Here is a 9,656-nt window from a genome sequence, read left to right as displayed (position 1 = left end):
AGATTAAGCCCTATGCATAGACCTCTATGCATGCATTAAGCTCTATGCAGGCATGCTAAATGCATAGTTCCGGGGGGTGCGGTTTAGTTTAGGCTAGCGTGGCTTGCATAGTGCTCTATGCATAAGCCTCATGCATAGCTTTATGCATAAGGCCTTATGCATAGCTTTATGCATAGGGCCTCATCATGCATGCTTTATGCATAAGCCTTATGCATAATGCTTTATGTATAAGGCCTCATGCATAGCTTTATGCTTAAACCTTTATGGTGGATAAGGCCTTATGCATGATTTATGCATAAGTTTTAGCATAGCTTGCATAAGGCTTGTATAGCGGCATAGTTTGCATAAGGCTTGCATGGTAACATAGCTTGCATAAGCTTTGGTATGTATGCATTACTAATCTATTCCTCACCCTTTTGTTGGTTTTGTAGGTCCTCTAATCCTCTCTTTCAACATCACGAAAAAGAGGTAAGTGCTTTTCTATCTTTCCTCTCTTTCCTCTATTATTATTGCACCCTTGGGTGCAGGGGATTTGTTTTGTAGGTTTGCACATAAGCCTCATGCATAGCTTTATGCATAAGGCCTCATACATAGCTTTATGCATAGGCTTTATGCATAAGGCTTCATACATAGCTTTATGCATAGGGCTTCATACATAGCTTTATGCATAGGCTTTATGCATAAGGCTTCATACATAGCTTTATACATAGCTTTATGCATAGGCTTTATGCATAAGGCCTCATGCATAGTTTTATGCTTAAGGCCTCATGCTTAAGGCCAGCATGAGGCCTTATGCATAGGCTTTATGCATGAGGCCTTATGCATAGTGCTTTATACATAAGCTTTACGCATACGGCCTCATGTAGAAAGCATTATGCTTAAAGATTTATTATGCATGAGGCCTCATGCATAAAGCGTTATGCTTAAAGCTTTATGCATAAGGCCTTATGCATGCTTTATACATAAGATTTAGCATAGCTTGCATAGCGGTGTAATTTGCACAAGGCTTGCATAGCGACATAGCTTGCACAAGCTTTAGCATAGCTTACATAAGCTTTTGTATGTATGCATTACTAATCCTTTACTCGCCCTTTTATTGGTTTTATAGGTCCTCTAATCCTCTCTTTCAACATCACGAAAAAGAGGTAAGTGCTTTTCTATCTTTCCTCTATTATAATTGTACCCTTGGGTGCTGGGGATTTGTTTTGTAGGTTTGTGCATAAGCTTTATGCATGCTTTATGCATAATGCTCATGCATGCTTTATGCATAATGCCTCATGCATGCTTTATACATAAGGCCTCATGCATAGTTTTATGCTTAAGGCCTCATGCTTAAGGCCTTATGCATAGTGCTTTATGCATAAGCCTTATGCATAAGCTTTATGCATAAGGCCTCATGCATAAAGCATTATGCTTAAAGCTTTATTATATGCATAAGGCCCTATGCATAAAGCATTATGCTTAAAGCTTTATGCATTAGGCCTCATTGCTTAAAGCTTTATACATTAGGCCTCATGTATGATTTAAGCATAAAGCATTATGCATAGGGCCTCATGCATGGCATAAACTTTAGCATAGCTTGCATAAGGCTTAGGGCTTGCATAGCAGCATAGCTTGCATAACCTTTTGTATGTATGCATTACTAATCTTTTCCTCACCCTTTTGTTGGTTTTGTAGGTCCTCTAATCCTCTCTTTCAACATCACGAAAAAGAGGTAAGTACTTTCATATCTTTCCTCTCTTTTCTCTATTATTATTGCACCCTTGGGTGCTAGGGATTTGTTTTGTAGGTTTGTGCATAAGCTTTATGCATAATGCTTTATGAATAATGCTTTATGCATGAGGCCTCATGCATAGCTTTATGCTTAAGGCCTCATGCATAGCTTTATGCATAAGGCCTCATGCATAGCCTTATGCATAAGCTTTTTGCATAAGGGTAAAAGCATGAAAGGGTTTTCTAAAATAGTACATATTCAATACTAAGCACTTTTTAAGTACTGAATATTAAGGAAAAAATATATATTTAAGGTGAAAACATTCAATGTGGTGTGGATGAAAAATTTAAAACTTCATTTTTTGTGCGATTCAAGGGACAGTTGCACAGAATCCTTTGGTTAACAAGATTTGGAAGGTGAAGATGGATTCTCTCTCTCTCTCTCTCTCTCTCTCTCTCTCTCTTTCAAAGATCTTTCCCACTAATATGCAAATCATGAAGTGCTCTCTCTCTCTCTCTTTCTGCCTGTTTCTCTCTCTCTCTCTCTCTCTCTCTTTGTCTGTCTCTCTCTCTCTCTCTGCATCTGTGGAGTTTTATCCTTATATTACTCTCTAACAGTTTGGACTATTCTTTCTCTCTTCCTATGGACACAGGTCTGTCCCTGTTTTTTGCACTCTTTCTCTCTCTCATTAGAAAATGTTAATATGATTTCTTACGTCTCATATACAAACTTGTATTTTTATTTCAAGTTGCATAAAAGAGAGATATTTTGTACAGGATGGAACCCTTCTATCTTAATGCAATGGGATCACATGGCATCAGTCGTAATGTATACAACTCATCCTCCCAATCTAACAATGCTCGATCAAGTACAGAGGTTGAATCACAAAGGATTATCGCTGAAAGGAATATGCGACAGTATACATTGACTGTTGTTTGATAATTCAAGCAAGTGACTAACAACCTTGATTTGACTAGCAAGGCAAAGGTTTTGGGTAGATTTTTATGGCATCCACAAATGAAACAGGTTGTGGATGCCATTGAATTTCCAAATCAAAGAATTTATACAGCAATTGTGAAGAATCTGACGAGTTCATTGGACATTGTCAAAGGCGTGCAATTTACTCATAAGTTAGCTCTACAAAGAGGGTTGCACTTCATATGATTGCTAACAGTGCTAAATTACACTATAGTGACATCAAAATAGCAAAAGCACTTGGTATTTGTTAGGCAAAATTCTGTAAAGGTGTTTTGAGTCCGTGTACATATGGGATGCATGGTATGCAATAAAACTTTGCCCTGAATGCCCTGGAAAATGTACACACTGAATGGCTTGCAGTACATGCATTTTTCTTTGGAGCAGGTGCTTGAGACTTGAAGTTTTTTTTTGTCAAGAGGGTGTCTTGGATGTGTGCTTGAACAAGGATAATGCTTTGAAGCATTACGAGGATATGCAGACAAGGACATTAGAGAAGATCAACAAGAAAATTAAAAGCAAAGGAATTATGAAGGATGACTTGGTATTACGTTATAATAGCAGGTTGGACAATTCCTTTCATAAGAAGTTTCAAGTTAAGTGGGAGGGACCTTTCTTAGTGATGCAAGGATTTGCAAATGGTACCTATCAATTGGCAGATTTAGATGGGACTTTACATGCTTCCAGGGTAAATGGATATAGGCTGAAGAAGTATTATGCACGTTTGATGGTGATTGTACAGGATGCAGTGTTAGAAGATGTGATTTCCAATGAAGGGCAGTCTTTGGATATGGATTTAGGTCTTGAAATGCTTTTTGCTATTGATCATGAATGATTCAGTAGGCTGGGGGTTGGGCAAAGTATGTCAGGCAAAATTTTGTAAAGGTGTTTTGAGTCCGTGTACATATGGGATGCATGGTAATAAATAAAACTTTGCCCTGAATGCCCTTGCAAATGTACAGACTGAATAGCTTGCAGCAATGAGTTAGTACATGCATTTTTCTTTGGAGCAGGTGCTTGAGACTTGAAGTTTTTATTGTATGAGCTTTTTATTTGTCAAGAGGGTGTCTTGGATGTGTGCAGACAAGAGGTGGAAGAGTATGAGGATGTCAATGATTGGGGCTTTGATGAGCCTCTGGTGCAGATAGATGTACATAGGCTTATTTACGTGGAGAGAGCCCAATCTAGATTGTAAATACTGAAATCTACAAGGGATGCCAATTAAACATGATTTGCTCTTTGTGCTTGAGTTTAGATGTACTGTGCAGATTTTTGGAATGGCCGTATGCCTCCACATCGGAGGGGGTTTGAGCATGATAGAAATGGTGATGAAATGTAGTATATGTGTGGATTTCGATGTTACAAAGGATCTTGATAGAGGCCTAGATTGGCACACTCAAGAAGGTTTGTGGCATGGCAACCATCTTCTCATTAGGGCCAAAAACGTCTCAAAATGGGCTGTGTAAGGAATTTCGCTAACTTGCTAATTAGTAGAATGTTGACGGTCAAAACGGCTCCAAATTTAGCCGTTTTGGGTATTTAAAGCGTATCTATTTGATTGAATACGTATCTAAGTGCATATTTTAAAATCTTAAAAAATAGATCGTTTTCATGCTACTCTTTAATGGCTCGTCTCGAAATTTGTCCTCTTTTAGTGACTACGCGGCAAAATGACCATTCTCTCCAAACGCGCTCTTATCCATTCTCCAAAAAAATTTCACTCCTCTGCTTCTCTAAAAATTTCACAAGCTACATCTCATTCTCATTCTTCTGTGTCTCTCATGATCTAATAGCTCTGCTTATACTTTTTGCTCGGTTAGTAATGAGTGATACATCTAATCGTAAGTTTCATTTGAACATCAAGCTCAACCAAGAGTATGCAACTACACGGAGTGTCTACCAAAGATCCCTATCATGTGCAAATGAAGCTCAACATCTTCGCAACGAAGGAAAGAAGCATATTGACCTATGGACAGATGGAAGTCTATATCCACCGGATCCCAAAACAGGAAGGTATCCTTCTTTTCACACACCACATGATTTGATTAGATTTGTTGGTGGTGGGGAGGATGGCTTACTTGGTTATAGTTCAAGACTATCTCAATCACATATTAATTATGCAGAATATACTACATATCTTCAAAATACTTCATCTTTGAATGCAACAAAAATTTTAGAACTTGAAAACGAAATAGTGTCTTTGAAACAAGAAAATGATCAATTGAAATCCTTAAAAGAAACTCCAATAGGATTAAGAGCACGAGTAAAACGAATGCGGGATGTAGTTAACTTAACAGAGAGATCTGGACAAAGAAAAAAAAGGTTAAAACTTGTAAGAGATCATGTTACTAACCTTCTAGGATTTGACATGTCTAATGCTCAGGAAAGGGTGAGATTTTTGAATGAGCTTATGAATAGGTCGGATATCTTGAAACTTTTAGAACTTCCTGAAAATCAAACTCAAAAAAAACTGGTCTTTCAACATCTATTAAAAGATATGGACTTATTAGTCCAGCCTTCCCAAATGCAAGAAGTTTGTGACACAGTGGGAGTGAGTAGAAAGGGATACAGAGCCATCTCTAAAACCTGGTTCAGGGTCCTTAAGTATTACAAAATCAAAGCTTTTGGGTTGCCTAGACCTCACAATGTTGGAAAATATAGAACTCTGTTAAATGAGGAAATTTCTAAACATTTCGGAGAGTATTTCCATATTGAGGGAACAATGCCATATGAGAGACAAAAAAAAAAATCATCTTTTGAATACAACGTTTATAATAATATTTGGATGAACATTAGAAAAGTCCAATCTTTTATGGTGAGATATTACAACATAAGAGAAATAGATTGTGAAGGAAAACTTGTATTTGTTTTAAAATTAGATGAAGCTCAAATCCAAAAGTGTCAAAAAATGGAAAGAATATCTATATCCCTAATGAATAAAGCATTGGACTATAGTCAGGGTAAGCTTGATTCTCCATACCACAAAACTCAATCAGAAATGGAGCTATGGTGGATTGGATCAGCTCAGGTACCAGTAGAGAGTCATGAAACATTAAAGTGGCTCTTCTCAAAAACAGACATTCCTTCAGTTATTCAGAGCCAAAATACAGGTGAACACCTTCATGTTGACGACATAGGTGATTTCATTGTGGAATGGCATTTGAGTGCCGACCTCAAGGCGTTGAAGTGTATGTTTGGTGTATGTGGAGGAGCAAATACCAAATATCCATGTCTTTATTGCATGGCAAGCACATGAACAAAAGAATGGCTTGCAGAAAATGAGATTGGAAAACCACCATCCAGAAATAATGTGAATGTTGTCGATTATCCAACTTCTGTTAAAATATGGGATCCAATTCTACCAATACATTTGAAAAATGTGCATATATGTACACTGCATGCAGAGATAAGAATCTTGGACAAATTGCTCAGACTTCATCTGGACTATGCATATTCTATTAAGCCGACTAAACTTGCAGATGAGTGCATAGAAAAGTGCGAAGCCTTGCTCTCTCAAATGGGTTTTCATGGTGGGGAAGTGCACCTTAAAAAAGATCCTGTTCTTTCTGGGGGTACAGGTGATGTTCTGCAAGATGTTTCAATGGGAGGAGCAAAAGCGAGAAGATTTTTGAGCAACCATGACACCAAACAAGTCAACGCAATGTGGAACTGTTGGAAACAGCTGTGTGTCATCACCACAAATATCAAAAGTAGACCAGATGTAGCCAACAAACGTATGGAAGTTTGGAAAAAACTCGACAATTTTTTCAAAGTCCTTAGACGACAAGTTGGTTCAAATACTTATGCAGATGATTTCAAAAACGCAATAAAGCTTTTGATCAAAGCTATCACAGATGCCTGGGGAGAAAAAGACATAACTTATTACTTGGTGAGTATTCAGACTTATCAAAACAGTTATAAATTGGTGTGTCCAGACTTATTATATGTAATTTCTTAAATGTACTAACAAAAAATTTCTTTGTAGCATATTCTTTACTTGCATGGACCATATTTTGCTACAGAAGGACCACTTGCAACATGGAATACACAAGGAATGGAAAAGTCTCATTATCAAGCGAGAACTTCCTTTTTTAGATGTACCCGAAGAGGAGGAGGTGGACAAAGAAGAAGCAATGCACTAAACGAATTATTCAATTGGTTCTACAGGAGGCAATTACAAAGGATGAGATCAAAGACCCAGCAATCTGAAACTACACCAACACCTCAAGAAAGAGACTAATGATTACTAACACATTTGTACCTCTAACAAAAAATTTTGCTGAAATAAAGTTGGTCCTTGCAAAATATTGTGTACATTAGTATTTGATTCTCTTGGGACTACTTGGCATGTCACCTCTGTATCTCAAAAATTTTCTCCTTCTATAACCTCCAAGAAGATTGATATCTGACACCTTTGCTGCTGCAGCTGCATAGCTAGAGTAGCAAAGAAAGTATCCTGCTCTTGAGGCATTGAAACCTGCAGCATATCCAAAGATTCTAAGAGCAGCAGCTCTCTCTAGAAGCAAAACCTTGTTAGCATTTATTTGAAGGGGAGTATATCCCATAAACCTTGACAACACCTTCAAGGCAAATATTGGCAACTCAGCATCTTCAGAGAAGTTCATGTGGAATGCACAGAACACAGCCTTATCCAATGTAGGCAAGTAGTGCATGAGAGCAGATGATGGCCTTCTTGACCTAGTTTCTGTAGATTTCACTCTGGTGCCTCTAGCTCTTCCCAGAAAATCATCCTTATCAAGCAATTCAATCTGCAAGACAAAAACCTCAATTAAAAAAAATTACAATCACAATAACATTTAACAAAAGATTAAATGGAAGCTACCTTCTGCAACTCATCCTCAATTACTACTTTGTCTTTCATCAAGTTGCAAGAGCCAACCCTTTCCACTTTATCAGAATCTGCCTGAAGCTTGAAATCTCTGCCAAAAGACTCAATACCTAACTCAATTAGCCTGTCCTCAAAATCCTCATCACTCAAGGAAGGTTTCCCCTCTTCCATTTTTTTAAGGCACAAGGCAAGTGCATCAGTAGTAGCAGGGATAAATGAGTTGTCAGATGTTTGCAAATCAAGTGCCAAAAACTCTTCCTTTGGCTCTACTTCTGTATCAATAAAGTCTTTGGCCACTTCACAAGCTTCTGAAATTGCTGCAATACAGTAGTCTTCTCTGATATTGAAGAGACATTGAAGATAGGAAAGAGGAATAAAATCTTTCTCATTGATATAAAAGAAAGGAAGGTTAGGAAGAGTAACAGAGGATTCAGATATACTTGCTACCTCTGAAGGCTCTTCAGTAATAGTGGAAGCCCTAAATTCTGCAACATCAAGATTTGCACTTTCTCTCTCCTCAGCTTGAACATCAATTTCTTCCTCTTCTAAAACTTCACATTTCTCTAACTTTGAAACTGTGGTGACATTTAAGTTTTCTTCCTCATTCTCTGCATCAATTTCTGGTTGTTGCTCTTTATCCTGTATTTCTGCTTTCAAAAATAGGAAGAAAAGAAAGGAGACATCCTTGGGGACAAGGTTGCAATGCTTTTTATGGAAAGGACAAGAAATGGATGAAGGGCATGTGAAAGAAGTTCTATTTGAAAATCTACTGAACCTCTTTGTTACTTTGGCTTTCTCCACAGATAGCTGTGTAAAATCTGTAAGGTGACAAAAATCATGGTCTCCGATACGAAAACAATGGGCTTGAATTGACATTTCAAATTGCTTGTACTCATCTTCAAGAATGTCCTTGAGCTTCAACAAAACATCTGAAAGAGAAAACCTTGGATTGAAAATCTCCACTGCATCAACGTATATCTTCATATCATGACCATCTTGCAAAATAGCATTCAAGAGTTTCTCACTTGGGCTTTCTTCAACAAGCTCATGTCGACCCGCAACACCTTTACTCATTGAGATATTTGAGAAAAATGCCTGAAAAAATCTGATGTGCCAGAACCAAGCGAAAATGAAAGGTCCAAAAAAATTGGAATGACTCTATCGCTTGGTGCGGGATTTGACAATTCCAAGGTCTCGAAATTAATTTTGATTTTTGCAAAAAAAGGGTTTGGAAGAGAAAACGGTGCACAGCTTGATCTGACGCAAATGAGTGGTTCAAAACTGGGGAAAAATTTTGAAAGCGCGTGACTAAAAGACATTAAATAGTGACCGTTTATGCCACGTGGCAATAATGATTACATACCACGTGTACTCAACGGTACTTTGTACGACATATCCGAGGTATAAAAACTTAATATTGTTAAAAATATTCATTTTTTTCTCCGACACTGTATCAAGCGAAACCAGGCTACCTTTTGTTTCCCAACCCGACTTTTCCCATATCAAGCGTTTTCACAATTCCCTACCCGAATCAAGCGATTACGAACATCCGAGATCTTTGGATTCTCCGCATCGCTTCGTTCGGGACTTCTAGTTTTTTTTAGTTCCTGCCCGCATCAAGCGATTACACACATCCGATTCTCTAGGATTCTCCTTATCGCTGCGTTCGGGTCTTCAAGTTTTCATTAAATCCTGCCCCCATCAAGCGATAACACACATCCGATCCTCTAGGATTCTCCTCTTCGCTTCGTTCGGGTCTTCAAGTTTTCGTTAAATCCTGCCCGCATCAAGCGATAACACGCATTTGATCCTCTAGGATTCTCCTCATCGCTTCGTTCGGGTCTTCAATTTTTCATTTAATCCTGCCCGCATCAAGCGATAACACACATCCGAACCTCTAGGATTCTCCTCATCGCTTCGTTCGGGATTTTTCTTTTTTTTATTTCGTGTCCGAATCAAGCGATTATCACCTTCCGTAATCTTTGGATTCGCTATATCGCTTCGTTCGGGCTACCTCATTTTTTTTGTCCTATTATACAAATTGCTTGATCTGGTCTCTTTTTTAAGCTTCAATGGCAAGGACAAAGCAGACTGCAAGGAAAGTTTACCCACCATTGG

Source organism: Cibotium barometz, chromosome 35, assembly GCF_041138505.1.
Source record: "Cibotium barometz isolate CiBa-2024 chromosome 35, ASM4113850v1, whole genome shotgun sequence".
NCBI lineage: Eukaryota > Viridiplantae > Streptophyta > Polypodiopsida > Cyatheales > Cibotiaceae > Cibotium > Cibotium barometz.
This window is presented reverse-complemented; position numbering follows the sequence as displayed.